Source organism: Mustela erminea, chromosome 13 (assembly GCF_009829155.1).
Source record: "Mustela erminea isolate mMusErm1 chromosome 13, mMusErm1.Pri, whole genome shotgun sequence".
In the NCBI taxonomy this organism is placed as follows: domain Eukaryota; kingdom Metazoa; phylum Chordata; class Mammalia; order Carnivora; family Mustelidae; genus Mustela; species Mustela erminea.
The window spans coordinates 87,086,404-87,103,721 of record NC_045626.1 but is presented as its reverse complement, the minus strand read 5'-3'; the positions used below and the strand labels follow the sequence as shown (position 1 = coordinate 87,103,721).

General features: G+C 43.6%; 2 protein-coding genes across 5 annotated transcripts in view; one reads left to right on the top strand and one right to left on the bottom strand.

The window, feature by feature from the left end:
- Positions 1 to 6,037, bottom strand: part of ZNF664 (zinc finger protein 664) — a 44,426-nt gene extending 38,389 nt beyond the window's left edge. For 2 of the 3 annotated variants that reach the window (XM_032309810.1, XM_032309807.1), the window contains exons 1-2: positions 5,829 to 6,037; positions 5,104 to 5,240 (exon numbers count right to left, since the gene is read on the bottom strand). The gene's annotated coding sequence lies outside the window, so the exon portion shown is untranslated. Of the gene's footprint in view, positions 1 to 4,779; positions 4,849 to 5,103; positions 5,241 to 5,828 lie in introns of all 3 variants that reach the window. The other variant, XM_032309809.1, reaches the window with a different exon arrangement.
- A 115-nt stretch (positions 6,038 to 6,152) lies between these two features.
- The window catches only part of CCDC92 (coiled-coil domain containing 92), a 30,752-nt gene continuing 19,586 nt past the window's right edge, over positions 6,153 to 17,318 (top strand). The window contains exon 1 of one of the 2 annotated variants that reach the window (XM_032309806.1): positions 6,153 to 6,336. The gene's annotated coding sequence lies outside the window, so the exon portion shown is untranslated. Of the gene's footprint in view, positions 6,675 to 17,318 lie in introns of both variants that reach the window. The other variant, XM_032309804.1, reaches the window with a different exon arrangement.

Genomic DNA, 17,318 nt, shown 5'->3' with positions numbered 1-17,318 from the left:
TTACAAAAAAGATGGAATTAGTTTTGACTCAACAATATATTCCAGGCATCCATCCAGGCTACGTCAATGCATATAAATCTACCTCTCTTTTTAAAAGCTACATAACGTTCCATAGTATACAGATACCAAAATTTATTTGTGGTTATCTCTCATTTTTTATTATAAATGATGCTACAACAGACTTTGCACATACTAACTTATGTTCTCTTGTGGGAATATTACAGATTCCTTGAGGAGAATCTGTTAGATCAAAGCATGTTTTCAAAATTTTTTATAGGCTCTGCCAAATTATTTCAAAAGGTAGATCCAATTTTGTGTTCCCAACAATGTATTAGGTGCCTTTTCCTCCACACCCTTCACTATCTTTTAAATTCTTGCATGATAGCCCCACTGAAAAAATCTGGTTGTTTTAATTTTCATTTCCCTAATCACAAGTGACACTGAAACCCTCTTCACTGCTTTGACTCTCACTTCTTCGGGAACTACTTCTCTCCTCCATTCATTTCTTAATTGTATCAATTCTGTTATTCTTTAACTCTTTTAACATGTTACAAATTTTTTCCTGTCACCTTGAAATGTCTTTTGTCACACAGAAATGTCAACTTTGATAATGATTCAAATTTATCACTCCTTTCCTTATGATTTTGGGTCTTGGTCTTACCTTAGTGGTCTACAAAAAAATCAGATTTTCCAACATAATATAGTCTCCCACATAATTCCCTTTTCTTCTAGTATCTTTACAGTTGTATTTGAGTTAGTTCTTTGAGCCAAGTAAAATTCATCTTGAATGCGTAGAAATAAAATCTTTCTTCCCATTTATCCCTGCACAGTATATTGAATAATCAATTCCCAACTGTATTCAAAATGCCAACTTTATTCAATCCTAAATTCCTATATATAAATGGGTCTGTTACTGGATTCTACTCTTCCGTGCAATAATTTATCGATGCTTGTGCTCACCATTTAGATCAGTGCAGCATTACAGTATGTTTTAATATCTGGTATGGCAAATCTTCCATCATTATTTTTCCATCTGAAAAATTTCTTGACCATTCTAGCACATTTCCTCCTCCAGACGAATTTTAGAATTTATCAAGTGTCCAAAAATAACTCTCACGTGGATTTTATGTGAAACTACATTAAAATTACAGCTTACTTTGTAGAATATTTCAATGTTTACAATAATGCTTTCCCCTCCAGTAACATGTATGCCTGCCCATTTATTAAGGTTGTTTTAAATTGTTCAGGTAAATTGTTCAGGTATTATAAAGCTTTTCTGCATTTGTTTCATTTTTAAACATCTTCTAGTTCTGTTGCTCTTGAGAATCAAATCTAACTTTTCTGGAGGAGTAATTACAAACTATTTGATTATTAGTGACAGCAGACATATTTGCACATGTTTAACAAATTATAGCTCTTTCCAGTGAACTGTCCACATCCTGTAACCACTTGTGTGTGGACTTTTCTTATTTTCCTCATTGATCTGAGTTCCTTACATGCTGAAGATATTAAGCCTTCACTTATGTTTGTCACAAATATTTTCCTACTTTGTGGTTTGGCTTCTAATCTTAGGGTTTTGTTTTCCCTCTCTTCTTTAAGAAGTTTTAAATTTTTTTTTGTAGTCTAATACATTGATTTTTTTTAACTAATAACAGATCCTAACACCCGAGAAATACCAGGACCTAGACCTCTTCCCCTCACAACACCTGCACAGCAGGTATTATTTTCCTCACTTAGAAGATTCTAGTTCAGGTCTGATTGCAAAGTCTTTGTCCACCTTAACACACAGAACCCTCTCTTCCAGATTTTAATATCTACTTCCACATTTTCTTTATGATTTAGGGGGCATTCATGCTGATTTATCATTTACTATATTCCCATATATATTTTTGGGGTGCTGAATAGGTTCTAGAGACCCGTACAGATATTGTAAAGCCAGCATTAACACTGTATTGAACGGGGCTCTATAACATGTTTAATTATCACAAAGGATTTGTGCCACCTCATTACTCATAATTATTCTGTCCAGTTCATCCCACACGGATAGCTTTATGTCTAAACATCACATCCAGGAATATGGTTTGTTTTTTCGTTTAAGACATTCTTATCTTTCAGGATCATTTACAGGATTCTCCATGCAGACTGCACTTGTCTCAATAAAGCTGTACTTACATGTTTAATGTTTTTTTGTATTGTGATCAGAGCCTATTTTTTGGTTGGTTTTTTTCTTTTCCATTTTAGTTTATGCAGGTTATTTCTGGTGTTCAGAAAGTTATGAATTTTATATATCCATTGTGTACCCACTTACTCAATTTTTCTTTATATAATGGTTTGTTATTCTCATTTTTGTAGCCAATAGCATCTATAAATACTTCCCTTATTCTAATTTTAGATCCTTACCTCACTCTAATTTCATGTATTACTACTTTAATAAAACTTACAAAATCAATGTTAAATAATACCCAATTTTTAATTTGACTCTGACAACTTTCTGTTAAGTAGATTGTGGATAATTAGCTTAATATTTATGGGTACTTTAGCACAAAAAAACACCTACTTTTTAAACTAAGAAACAAGGAATTTTTTAAAAAATCAAGTATCTATTTTGTCTGCAGTTTAGGTGGCAGTTTGAATTCAATGTGAACTCCAAGGAAAAGATACCTCTCTTCCAGACTTCTGAAATGCCTACCTAGTCTCCCCTACTTCTACTCTCCCACCACCACCCCCACATTCTGCATGCAGCAGCTGGAGTGGCTGTTTAAAAATGCAAATCTGATTATGTCATTCTCCTGCTTCAGATCCAACCCTTGCAATGGTTTCCCATTTCACTGAGAATAAAATAAAACATCCTTAACCTGTCCTACAAGACCCTACATGATCTGGCCCCCTGCCTAGCCACACTTCCCTCTCACCCACCAGAATCTATCCACAAGTCATTCTTTCAGTTCCTGGAATGGGCAAAGCTCTCTCTCCCTTCAGGGCCTTCCCACATGCCATTCCCCTGCCTGGAAAATTATCCCCCATCATTCTACGCTAACGCCTACTCACCCTTCAGATCTCAGCTCAAATCTTATTTTTGCAAAAAAAAAAAAAAAGAGAAAAAAAAAAATATATATATACACAAAGTCTTTCCTGGGCCTTCTTTTCACAATCTAAAATTTGCTCTCCTTTTTATACTCTCTTATAACCAGTATTACTTAACTTTCCTAACAGATACCATTTGTGATTATACATGCAGTTGTAGGATTGTATCATTTCTGGTTCCCTCCACCCCCATAGATTATAACCCTTAAGAGAACACAAACAAATTGATTATGCTGGCCACACCACAAGCATTCAAATATATTTGAATGAAACAAGAACACCTAAAAAACCCTTAATTGTATCTCTGACATCTTAAAACAATACCCTTTATATCAATCAATATTTAAACTGTTAAGACTCTTTTTGATACCGTCTGCAAATTCATTAAGAATACATTTTACCCCAAGGACATAACAGCTAACCTGAATCTGATGCTGCCAAAGGAAAATACATACTTTAATTATATCATTAGGAAACGTTCTGTTTAAATATGAGTTTTGTTTTATGTAGCATTCACTTCACTGATACTTTATTCACAATCCACTATTTTATGCCTTATTTTCTAAAGTATGTAAAGCACTAGGAAAAATGTGCTTTGTCAAATTCTCTTTAAGAAGTCTAACATATTAATGGTCCTTGATAAAAATTAAAGCAAAATCGCAAATTAAAAGCATTCAAAGTTGGAGATCTCTATTATACTGTAACAGACACATCTGGTCAAAAAAAAAGTATAAATTACATTGCAAATAAAAAGTCCTTTTGGATCACAAAAGCTAATAAAACCAATATTTATATACTTCTTTACATTCTGCAAAGCACTTTCATGTGAAAACCTCATACCACTGAACTCTGTGGAGTAGACAGAGCAGGTATTATCAGCATTTATAGAAAAGAAAACTGAGGCTTTGACTGACCTCCTCAAGGTCAAAGGACTGGAAAGTACTAGAGTCATAATTACATTGGGGGAGGGGTAGCGGTCCCACATGTAAATGTCCTAACCAAAGAGAACTTCCATCCTAGGGGCCTGCGTCTGTAATTAGTGTAGATTTATGCTCCCTTCAACGGAAATTTCATTTCACCAGAGAACCACCACCCAAAGAGCTGCTTTAAATATAAAGTTAAAATTTAAATTGCCACTCATCTGGGAAATAGCTAAATTAACTAGGGGATACCCAAACTATGGAACATGATGCAGCACTTCTCCAACACCAGTTAAGGCATTACATGCTGAAACTGAAAGATAAGAATGCACTAGTACTTGTTAAAACGGTCAAAGATAATGCAAGTACACACAAGGGGAAACATTTTATAAGATCTAGAAAGATACACATGGAACATGTAATAGTTATCATCTCCGATAACTATGGCAGGAGTTGGCAGAGAAAGACGTCAGGCGTGTCTGGGATGTTTTAGTTTTTACCAAGAAAATTAGTTACTCTACCTATTTAAAACTAATCTTTTAAAATTTAAATTAACCTATGGATTGAACAGACAGGTCATTTTTCTGCTCTAAAAGCTGTGCAACTATAAAGGAAGTCGGGGCCTCTCTAAAAGAGAAGACAAAACATATCAACAACAAGAACAAAAAAAAAAAAAAAAAAAAAAACCCGGCACAATCCTGTTAAAACAATGAACCACCTAAAGGTCGCAAAGACGTCCCTTTAAAAAAGCAGTAACTTAAATTATTTTTAATACCTAGTCTTTGTTGCAGTAAGACAACCAGTCAACAAACCAGCCCCTGGACGAGTACAGAGCAAGCTCCTCCTAGAGAGATGGAGTTGTTAGAGTTCGGCCAGGAAGGTTTCACAAAGGAGCCGAGTTTTGAGGGAAATGAGAGGTGACTTGGCACAGAGATGCGGGAAGAGTCATCCAGACGGGAAAAGGTCTGGGAGGTGGACAGAGCGAGTTCATCGGCAGCGGGGGACAGTAAGCAAACTGCAGTCGAGTCCTGAAACGGGAGAGGATTCCTCTGGGTGTGGGAGTGGCGAGGGAGCTCGGCCGCGCGGCCCTCCAGTTTACCTGGCTGAGAATCCGGCCCTTGTTGTGGTCAAACAATGGAGGCGTCCAGCGGCAGCGGCGCTCTGCGCTGGGGGCGCGAAGGGTTCCTCATCACCTGGGTAGGATGCCCGGCGGGCTCTGCTGGGACGCGGGGCGCTCTAAAAGACACAACACCACACCATGCAGCCGGGCTTCTCCGCGGCACAGCCCGGCTCCCCGCTCCCACGGCGCGGCCATTACCGCCTCTCCGGGGACCCGCCTGGAAAGGCTCCAAGGCGCGGCTTCACGGGCTTCTGAAGCGGCTTCGCTCCCCCTTCCCTCGGCTCCGACAACAATGGAGCCCGGCTCGGGAGTCCGGCTCCCGGGGGGCCTCCGCCCGGCCTCGCCCCTGCCGCTGCCCATCCCTCGCCGCGCACCCGGCCGCCATCTGTGACCCCCGCAGCCCCGCTCCCGGCACGGCGGGCCCGCGCCGGCCGGCCGAGGCCCGAGGCCAGGCTGCCCTCCGTGGGGCCTTGCCCGGTGCCCGCCGGGCCGCCCGGCTGCGGGGGGGGCCGCTCTGACCTTCCCCACCGACGCCCAAGGGCCGGCCCCCGCGCGAGGCCCATCCTAAGTGATGGGTTGTTTTTCTTTTCTTTAACCCACTCATCCTCCTTCCAACCCCGAGCCCGCTCCCCTTTCGCCCCCCGCCCCCGCCTCGTTCCCGAAAAGAAACAGAGAGACTGCAGCCCGGCCGCCCGACAACTCACTCCAAGTGAGGGGTTGAAGCGCCCCAGGCCGCGGGCTCCGCGCACCCACCCTCCCTCTCCTCAAGGGACACCTCACAGGTGCGCCTCCGAGCCGCGCGCGCGCGCTCCGCACACCCAGACGCCTCCGGGGGACAGCGCGCGTGCGCACGCACGGGGCCGACGAGCCCCGGGGGAGCGGGGGCCGCACGCATGCGCGCCGTCCGGCCCTCGCCCCGGCACCAACCCCCCCGCCCCCGCCCCCGTCGGCCGCCCGCGCGCGCCCTCCCCCCAGTCCCAAGCGGGTCCCGGGTACCCCCCCCAACCCCCCCGGCCCTGCGCGCGCGCTCCCGCTCGCTTGCTCGCTCCTCCTTCCCCGCCCCACCCGGGCCCGCGTTACCCTGGGCAACCGCAGTGCGGCCGCACCTGAGCTCTGCGCCTGCGTCCCACCGGCCAGACCCTCCCTTCCCTCGGTCCCGTCCCCTGCCCCGCCACAGCTGGGGGTGGGGGGGCGTCGCCCCCTCCCCGCAAAGTGAGTATCGAGCGTCCTCCCTCGACCCGCCCCTCAGACAGACCCGCCGCCGCCCCGGCGCCTCAGCCGTCCGCCCGGTCAGCGCGGCCTGGCCTCGCCGCCCCGGCCCTCGCTCCCAGCGTGCACCGCGGCGAGCGCTCGGGTGGGAGCCGGCGAGATGCGTTCGGCGGGCGGCGCCCACTGACCTCCCTCGGCCGCCCGGCCGGGGCAGGGCCGGAGCCGGGAGCCAGCCCCGCCCGCCGCCCCGCCCATGGGCCGCCAGCCCCCGCAGCCGCCCGCCGGGAGGACCGCGCCGAGGGGGGGAGCCGCCTGAAGGACCGCGACGGCCGCGCCCGCAGGTAAGGCGGGGCCCGAGGTGTGACCGAGTCCAGCCCCGCTCACCTGGCGGTACCTCTGGGGAAGCTCTGCGGGCGCCGGCGGGGGAGGCGGCACCTGTCGGGACAGGAATTTATTTAGGGCTGATTTAAAAGCGCTCTCTGCAGCGGGTGGGGGTCCTCGCGTCTCACCCCCAGGGCTGTCGGCGGTGGGGAAGGGTGTCCCCTTGAGGAAACAGCGGTGGCGGGGGGAGAGACGAGAAAAGGTGGAAAGGAGGGCAGAAGTGAGGCGCAACGACCCCGCGCCCGCTGCCTGCAGCGTTTTCCAGCCGGTTATGGGGAGGGGGTGCCGTTGCCAGGGCTCCAGTCCAGGCTGCGGACCGTCCGCACCGCGCACCCAAGCCAGTCCGATGGGGCAGGAGCGGCCAGCCCAGGGGCTGCTCCGACCATCCCTGGGGTGGGTTTGTAGGGTGAGGGATCCGCATTGCAGGTGCACCAGGAGCGCCCGAGGGCCTGGCCGTGCTTTGTCTGGGATGCTGTGGGGAGGCGGCCCTCTTCATCCAAATTTCTTTTTTAAATGCGTTTTACCATCCTCTGTACGTTAGAGACCCTCCCCGATAAGTTGCGTTGTCTCCTGTCCTAATAACCCTTTACGTAAGTACTCTACCTTACAGCCCTTTACTGAAGCTTTGATGTGGGCTTTAGATGACCCTAATAACGATTTGCTTGGAATTCATGAAATTGAGCATAATGCAAATATGCAGCAGAGCCGCAGGCTTGGCTACAGAGCTGCTGTCTGCTACAGCGAGTTACTCCAGTTTATCTAACTTGCGTCTTCATGCTGACCTGTATTGCTTAAATTCACACTTTGATATTTAGCGGTATGATCTGTTCCGGCGATTGAAAATGAGGTGACCTAAGAGGAAATAGAGTCGCGCTCCGAAATTTAGGTTGCGGTAATAAGTCTTATTACAAAATACAAGCTCCGAGGCTGTAGTGCTTTAATACATTACGCATTTCCAGAAACCTACCTGTAAGAGTGGTAAAGCTAGAATTGCTGGGTCTTTTTTAATCAGATTTTTAAGTATGAGATAGATATAAAGAACATTATTATTGTTTTATTAAATGATTTTTTTTTTGCACTGTCAAGAACGTGCCTGCGTTTTCTTCCCGTTGAATTATAAGGGAAAAGATGCTAACATCAAAATGACTTTTATTCCCAAAGATATTTTAAATTTATTTGTTTTGGCTAAATGTTCATTTTCTATGAAATATTTTTGGGGAAAGGTTTTAAGACTTGTGATATGGATATATACTTGTGTATATATGTGTGTTTACATATACACACTTGAAAAACCTTAAAATAGTTTTTGTTTCTCTGTGTCATAATTACTCAGTAAATTTAGTTTAGGTAGATTTAAAATCTGAGATACAAAACAATTATTTGTGTGTATCAGATTTTTATTTTAATACATGTAAATACATCAATTTAACAGGCTTCTTGGAAAATATTGTTAATTTTTTTTTAAGTGAATCCTTTTGCTTGCAATGGAAGATCACTTGGGTTCTTAACTCTTTCATCTGTGATTCATTGGATAAATTCATTTTAATGTCATTACTTAATTGGCAGAGAACATTTGCAGCAGCACTGATGTTAACGTTGATGCTTTTAAGAAATACTTAAAAAGCATTTTCTCATATGTCTAACAAGAAAAGACATGGGCCTTTTTCTTCTGTCTGGAACAAGGTCAGCCATAAAAAGTTCCTGATACATAGTGGGCACACATGTTTTAACTAAGATTAATTACATCTACTGGATTGGATATCTTTAAAAGTCAATGACTAGGTGCCTCTATATGCTTCACATGTTTGACTCAGATTCACATTCCAGACGATTAAGTAGGTGCTAGCTTAATGACACCAATTTTCACATCTCCAGCTTTGATGTTTAAACCTGCAGAGAAGTGAATGTGTCCTAATTGTCTTCAGATATTTAAGGTTTGTCATGTAGCAAAGGGAGTGTATGTATTTAGAGTAATTCCCAAGTACAGAAGAGGCCAAGTAGTATTTAGAGGAAGACAGATTTCACTTTGACATAAAAGCAGAAGTTGCTTATGATTAGAATCTCCAGCAGTGGAAACAGGGGCTGTTCCTTCCCCCACAGAGTTTCCAGATAAGCCCGTTCCCCAACAGAGCAGGAATGGCTACTAGGAGTATCACATGGGGTGTGGGGGAGACCTTCTGAGATGGGTGTTTAGGAATTCCAGTGGCAGTGAATTGAAGGGCTTTGTGGCTTTTTTTTGTTTTGTTTTGTTTTAATGCTGGCTTCAGAGATACTGCTGTGGGCATAAGGACTCCCCAGAATGTGCCTGAACTCTCGGAAGATTTCTACCAGGGTAGAGGCCAGCCTGGTATCAGAGGTGATTTTAATTCTACTTTGCTCTTGTATGGGGCTTTACAGGTCATACAGCACTCTCACTTTCAAAAGATTTTTAAAAGACTCTTTTTAATTATATGTGAGTTGTATTTCTTTCTTTGACTTTTATTTTCTACAATAAACATTCAATTAAGAGGAAAATTGCCCATTTCTATGAAGGCAAGCAGAAGAATGTTTTTTAAAGCTCTTTTTAAAAATGGGATGATGTCAGTCATTCTTTTCAGAGTCAGCAGGTTGTGAAGGTGAATAGATTTTCTTCTTAGCTGAAATTATTTTTTAAAAGATACTGATTAAGGGCTGATTCTTGTGCTTGCTCTGCATTTTAGTTTCTGTTTATTTCATTACTCAAACATGACTCAAATTTCACAGCAAAAAAAAAAAAAAAAAAAAAAAAAATCCAGTCATATCCACCTACAGTAAATTGCCTTGGATGTTCTTCCAGTATGTCAGTGTTGTTTTTGAATATATGTTGGCAGCTGAAGGTAAAACACAGCTGAAAGAAATAGAATTACAATGTACTGAAAAGATTAGGTGAATTGGAGCTTTGTGTCTGAAGAAGAAAAAGGTGCATCCTATCTGTGCTAAACCAATCCTGGGAATGATAATTTATCAACAATAGGGATGATCTATCCATAATAAGAAAGATTAGGCGGCTGTTGACTGTAAGTCAGGATACATGTTTTAAATGGGTCGGTGGGGTTAGGACTCTTTCTGTAGCCAAGGGGCAGAGCAGAGCTTCCTGTGAACAGCAGAGCACCCAAACAAATGTTCTCTGTACAAGGATTTAAGGGGAGCATAATGGTAACAGGACGATTGAATTAAAACAGCTTCTGACCCCTCCAGTTGAGGAAGAAGTTAGAAGGAAAACCAATCCTGAATTAATGTATATGTGTGCTTACTCTTTCAGAAACTTGTAGTTTCTTCTCTTTTGTTCTTTTTTTAAGATTTTATTTATTTATTTGAGAGAGAGAGCATGAGAAGGGAGAGATCAGAGGGAGAAGCAGACTCCCTGCTGAGCAGGGAGCCCAACATGGGCTCAATGCCAGGACCCCAGGATCATGACCTGAGCCGAAGGCAGAGGCTTAACCCACTGAGCCACCCAGGCGTCCTCTCTTTTGTTCTTTAACGCATGAGTTTGCCTCGTGCCTTTTTTTTTTTCAAGATTTTATTTATTTATTTGACAGAGAGAGATCACAAGTAGGCAGAGAGGCAGGCAGGCAGGCAGAGAGGGAGAAACAGGCTCCCCGATAAGCAGAGAGCCCAATGTGGGGCTTGATCCCAGAACCCTGGGATCATGATCTGAGCCAAAGGCAGAGGCTCAACCCACTGAGCCACCCAGGTGCCCCTGCCTCATGCTTTGTGTGCCGGTTTATCTCCAGCTGAATTTGGGTATGATCATTTAAATAAGACGAAGACTCAAACTTTAAACACGGAATACATTTTTATTTATACTTTATGCATGAAGGGAAAAAGAGAAGAACATCAAGTTCCTCTGGCCAACCAAAAAATAAAGTAAGAAAGTCTTTTGAGTACTTAGTACTTTAAAAAAAAAAAAAAAATCCAAGAGGCTACTTTAAATATTATGACAAGGTCAACAAATTATCAAGTAAGGCACCCAGTTAGAAAGCAGCCTTTTTAGAGGTCAAAGGTTGCCTTTTAGAGCTCCTCACCAGAGTCTCTGAGGCCGTCACACAGCTGTCTAAAAGCCTCTTTGTTAACTAGAAAACAGGAGTTTTTGTACTTTATGCAGGTTTCCACACTGGTGAGCAGACTAAGTTACATGTCTTTGCGATTCCTGCCAGTTTATCATTTTATCAGAAATAGCTTTCTGAAGCAAGGAGTGTCTGCTTCTCTGTAGCTCTAAAGGAAGAGGGAATATGTGTACTCCTTCTGTCAAGATTCGCTCTACTAGCCGGATTCTCAGCACTGAGCAGTGGAAGTCCTTCGGTTAGCACCAAACAAAAGAGCAAGCCTGAAATGCTTAATGCTGACGATAAGGGAGAGGGGGAAAAGAAACAACAGAGCACTTTTAATAAATGGAATTCGAGTCATATAGTACTCTGCTGCTGCAGTTTCTTTGTTGCCTCCTCGGTGACAGCTACCATGTGAAATTAAGACCTGTGTAAGACCCGCTACTTCTGCTCTTCAGATTTCCTTCCCGATCTATTTCTGAATGCACCTGTGCCTTTTCACTGTAGGTAAGACAGTTTATGAGGCATCCTTTTAAAAAAGCCCCATTTCTTATGTAAAGTTGCTTAAACACTGCTGCTACATACAAATTACAGTTCCCTGTATTACTACAGTTCTGTTTTTCCTGAAGTTGCACATTTCGCCTCACAGTGTGTGGCATTATACCCTGAAAGGGCTATCTATTCCATACACTTAGAGTATTCGTAAAAACACTGGTTCCCCAAGTTACAGTTCCTTCACTGTGTAGCAGAATAACCCAGGATTGCCATATTTTTCTGTTGGCTTCTTATCCATTGTCCTTAGGGATGAACAAGTGTAGGTGGCTAGGCTCGTGCCAAACCCCGAACAATGAAGAAGACTCTTTTAACCCCTTTCTCTCCACCTGTCATACCTGTCAACCCAAGTGCAAGGCACTGGTTTTATTTCTCCTCCAGTGGCTTGTGGCATGTGGGAGCAGATCCAGGTTTCGTTGTTGTCGTCATTGTTTTTCAAGATTTATTCATCTGAGAGGTAGTATAAACACATGGGGGGCAGACAGAGGAAGAGAATCTTCAAGCAGACCTCTTCACTGGACTCGGGGCTCAATCCCGTGAGCCATGAGATCATCACCTGAGCCAAAACCAAGAGTTGGAGGTTTAAGCAACTGAGCCACCCAGGCACCTCCAGATGCAGTTTTTAGAAATACTTGTTTTACATTTTGGTGAGAAAGATGGAGAAAGTTGGTTGTTCACTTTTATGTTCCCGTAGACAAATATATAGCAGGGGTTATTAGGTATGGTCTATTCCTTTCAAGGAGGGGTCAGACTTTGTCTCCAGCAACAATTCATCTTTATGCTTTGGTTCAGTCCTGGTGTCCAGATCAGAAAGTTTAGCCAATGAGTTACTTGCTCATTGACCTGCCCTATTGCAATGCTCCAGGGGAGAGGAAAACACAGTCTTGTCTGATAGGGAGAAAGGATTAAGTAAGCCTTCTCAGCCCCTGTGATGGGTTTCAGGTGAACAGTTCATTCCCATCAAGAAAGTGGTCAAGTCCGTTTTTGACAGAAAGAGGTTTATCAGTATAGTGAAGCTGTGGTATTACTGCTTCAGAGATGAGCAAAGCCAAACCTTGTCGAGGGCAAAGCTGTTTTTTTAGGAGAGAAAAGTCTAAGATGGAACAAGTAAAGCCAGAGGTGAGGCCTTTTTGGAAACAGGTATGTGGAGTGTTGTCTGTTGGAGATGTTTTCCGGTCTCATCCGTGCTTGTAGTATGGAACCCAGAGCAGTTTGGACCAGTCATTAGCTCATTCTAGAACACTACACTGAATTCTACCTGCCAGCAGGCTGTAGAGTGGAGTACCTTTCAGAGGAAATTCGGGACACCACAAACATTCCTGTGCAGGTTATCATCCCATGTCAGAAGCTCAGACAGGAAGCAGATTACCTGTTGCTGGGCCTTGGAGGAAGAGTGAATGCATTGAGAAGTTGTTAAAAAGGCTGAGCCCAGTGTCTTCCTACTAGAGCTGCCGTTAAGTCCAGGGCACATTAGGACCAGTAACCCTACAGAACTGCAACTTTTCCCTTCGGGAAAGTTGAAATGATACTCTGGACTGATGAACCCGGATGTTCACCCAGTCACCCAGGCTTCCTGCACCAGCACCTGAAGCACGTGGACAACCCCTTATCAACGCTTTCCACTGGGAGAACCCAGCTTCTCCCAGAACACTAACATGCCACTGGAGGGTACCTAGGAGTCTTGGGAGCCTGCTCAGTTTTTTAGGTGAAGGTCCCAGATTTTTGTCAGTTAAAACTCTTATCCATAGGTAGGATATCTATCCAGCCACTTCAGTCCAGTTTCAGCAAAATCCTGCCAGATTATTTCTTTCAATTTCATCTTAATAATTCACTACTTCTTCTGACTCTGGGTGATACAATGAAGGCCTTGGTGACTGTATAGGGCATTAGAGTTCTGTTTACAGTCTGACCTGTGAATTGTGGTTTCCTGCTATAGACAGACACACTTAATGTGCCAAATCTGGACAGAGACTATTTCAGAAGTCCTTTTTGACAGTCATTATGACAGCCTTTGTATGTGGGTAGCTTCTACATGTGGTGAAATTGCTAAAACATTCACATTAAAACCATTTTCCTCATTTGAATAAAGCTAATTTGAATATATGTTTACAAATGCAACCCCCCCCAAGGGATAGATAAGCCATTCTCTTTCTCTCCCACCCGCTCTACACCCACAATGTGAGCCTGACAAATAGGACAGTGCATATAACGTTGAGCTACAGTGGAAAATTTAGAGCATAGAATTCATGTCTAATCATCCCTAGCATCCTTTTCCATGTGGGTGTCAGGCTATGGAGCAAGATGAGAAAACTAAGTCCTTTGGAGCTATCAAGGAGCTGTCTGAGGCATGGTCTGGTTGCAAGGACTCCCTGCCAGACTCAAGAGGCCCTTTACTGCAGGCGCCTGGTCTGGGACAGGGACAGCATGGGGAAGAGCTTCCAGAAGGAACTGGTCAGTCTGAAAATGGTGAGTTCTGTTAGATAGGTGTGACCACATTATTCACCAAAAGAAAAATAGCTCTAAAGCAGCCCCCAGTATAGGGTAACATGAGCACCATGAGAAATGAGCTCCTCCCGGAGTGAGGAGCCTCACTATGTTCACAGTCAGACTGAGACCACCATCTCATAACCGTCCACAGTCAGAATGAGAGTCAGAAAAAAGAGAGAAACACCAGCGGGACTGCATATTCCAGTGAGGACAATATATTTGTCTTCTGGATGGACTGTGGAAGCAAAAATTGATAAAGATTCTCCTTTGGTGAGAAGAGTTTGCATCAGAGATTAATTTTCTGGTCTGCAGCTGTTAATCTTTTCTCCCCAGTCATCCACAAATTTTTGTTGATTTACTTTAATATACCTGATTCACACAGTCATTCTGAGCAGTTTATCTAAATAATATTTAGAGATTTTAAATTATGGGTTTTAAATGTCATCAGACCTCTCGGATATCCAGAATAACATCACTTGATTTTTACCATCTTAATCTGAGCTGTAAGAACAAGTGCTCAAAATGGGGCACCTGAGTAACTCAGTCAGTCGGGTGTCCAACTCTTGGTTTTGACTCAGGTCATCATCTCAGGTCATGATCTCAGGGCTGTGGTAACAGGCCCTGCGTCCAGCTCTGGGCTCAGCTGGGAGTCTGCTTCAGATTCTGTCCTTCTGCCCACTCACCCCTCCCCCCGCCCTGCTGAAATAAAAACTAAACCTTAAAAAAAAAAAATAAAATACTCAGCAGATGACCCACAGGGGTTGTGAGGAGATAAGGTATGGTTTTTCCCATTTGAATTTTAGTTTCTTTATGTGTCTTTAGGTAAGGGTAGATTGTTAACTAATTACTTCTGTACTCTTCTAGTCCAAATAGAATGAGGGATTTTAGAAAATATAGACAACTCACATTAAAGACTAACGCAATTGTTGACTAAGAATTTGTCAGAGAAATACAGTATCTTAAAACATTACTCAGCTAATGGAAGCGGAGTAACTTTTTTTTTTCTGAAGATTTTATTTATTTGAGGAAGAGAGCATGAGAGAGAGCAGAGAGCACAAGGGGCAGGGAAGGGCAGAGGGAGAAGCGGACTCCCAGCTGAGCAGGGAGCCCAATGTGGGGCTCTAGCCCAGGACCCTGAGATTATGACTTGAGCCAAAGGCAGACAGTAAACAACTGAGCCACCCAGGGACCCCTAAAGTGGAGTGACTTTATAAGTTACTATAATAGGTAATATTGTCTAAGATTTTTAAAACATAAATTACATGATTTTCTTAAATTGTAGTTATCAGTTGCTCACTCACGTCGAGATTTACCAGCTCTTAAATGATGGTGTGGAAAACCACGAGCTGATAGTAAGGCAAGTGTAAAGGATTTATGAAGTACAATTTAAGTTAGCCTTTGTGCAAAATCCTACTTTTCTGTAAGAATTAATATGTGTGGGGTTGTCAGTCCCTCCCCACTCCAGCAGGCTGGCTCTGTGACAGCAGGATTTGTGTCTGTTTTATTCATTGGGGTATTCCAATGTCCTTCCTGGTGCCTGGCTCAGAGGTACTCAGAGAAAGGTGCTTGCTTTATTGAAAGAACGAAGTGGGATGCTTTATGTGACCCCACTGAGGAAAATAGGACCCTCCTTATACCCCAAATTGACAAAACAGTGCGTGAGAGAATTTGCCTCAAGAGTACTAAAGGGCACCTGAATAATTTAATTCTCTTATGCATGTCGTATTGGAATACTTTCATCCCTTTGTTAATTACAGAGGCTTTTTTAAACAGATAAATAGCTTTTCAATTTGTACCTGTATCTTTAAATTTTATTTCTAAACTGGGATTTTTTTTTTTTTTAAGATTTTACTTATTTGACAGAGAGATCATAAGTAGGCAGAGAGGCAGGCAGAGAGAAAGGGGGAAGCAGGCTCCCTGCTGAGCAAAGCTGGATGCGGGGCTTGGTCCTAGGACCCCCGAGATCATGACTGGAGCTGAAGGCAAAGGCTTAATCCACTGAGCCACCCAGGCACCCCGTAAACTGGGATTCTTATAACCTGATTGTTTTTACTTTGGAAGAGACTTTTTCTAAGTAGAAAACCATTTTGAGATTTACCAGATTTACCACTAATTTCTTTGATTTTTTCCAATACGTTTGTGCAAATAATGAAGTTTAAATTATGGCTCTTTTTTATAAATAGCATTTCCTGGTGATTATGGAGCCTGTTTTTTCATTTTTCCCAGCCTGGAAAGCTTTTCTTAAAGTGCTAGTATGCGTAAATTTTAGGGGTTTTGGCATGGCATGGTTTTATAAATTAATTTGGAGTCCTTAAAATCCTTTTAAGATTCATATATACTATTTAATGGTCTCCTTAAAAACAGGAATTCCTTTGCATTCAAGAAATGTTAAAGCCTTTAGACATCAAAATATCCTAGAGATTCATTAACTGTTCTAGATCAAAGTACTCCCATGGAAAGTGTATATTGGGTCAATTTTGATATATCCATTTATCATCTCTAAAAATATCACTTTTGTAACCGTAATACTGGAGTCCCTATTTGGGGTTTCAGAAATCTCATATTCGCCCTTTCCGCTTCTCAGGTCTTAAGCATTTATAGGAAAAGACATCTTAGACTGTCAGATAAAGGGAGGAACATTATTATATTCTTCTTTTTTTTAATAGACTTTTATTTGACAGAAAGAGATCCCAAGCAGGCAGAGAGGCAGGCAGAGAGAGAGGGAAGCAGGCTCCCTGCTGAACAGAGAGCCTGATGCAGGGCTCTATCCCAGGACCCTGGGACCATGACCCGAGCCGAAGACAGAGGCTTTAAAGCCACCCAGGTGCCCCAAGAACATATTCTTGAGCAAATTGGAGTTTACATGCAGCTCGTTTCTTCCAAGCAAAAGAAAGAAAGGCAGTGCATGTGTTTCTGGCCAGCATAGGGAGGCCGGTAAAGCAGCACCTTCCCTCAGCTGCACCTCACCGGGAGCTTCAGCGGTGGGGGAGAAGCTCTCTCAAACAGCTGCCCTTCCCTCTCGGGTCAGCAGCTGATTGCAGGGAGAACACCGTGTATGGCTGGAGCTGGTCCCTAAGAGCTCCATCCACCCGCAGCTTACTGGCAAGCCAGGAAACCCAAGGAGAGCGGGGTAAACCTCAAGCAAAAGAAAAAAAAAAAGGCCTGCCTCCAATTAGATTGACTCGAGCCCCGGGCTTCTCAGCCACCGTACTGTTTCAGGCTGCATCGTTCTCTGTTGTGAGATCTGTCCTGTGCATTGTAGGCCATTCTGCAGCATGCCTTACCTCTCCCCACTAGATGCCGGACATGCCCCTTACCTGATTGTGACAACCCCGGTGCCCAGACGAGAACCACCGCTCTAACTGGGTCACACTCTCAAGTGGATGGAACACCTTGTGTTCTTCCTTTAATTCCGACTGCTTACAGTTGTCTCACATCATAACATTCATGCGTGAATTCCGTCTGCTCTTGAAATATGTATGTTGTATGTATGTACATAGA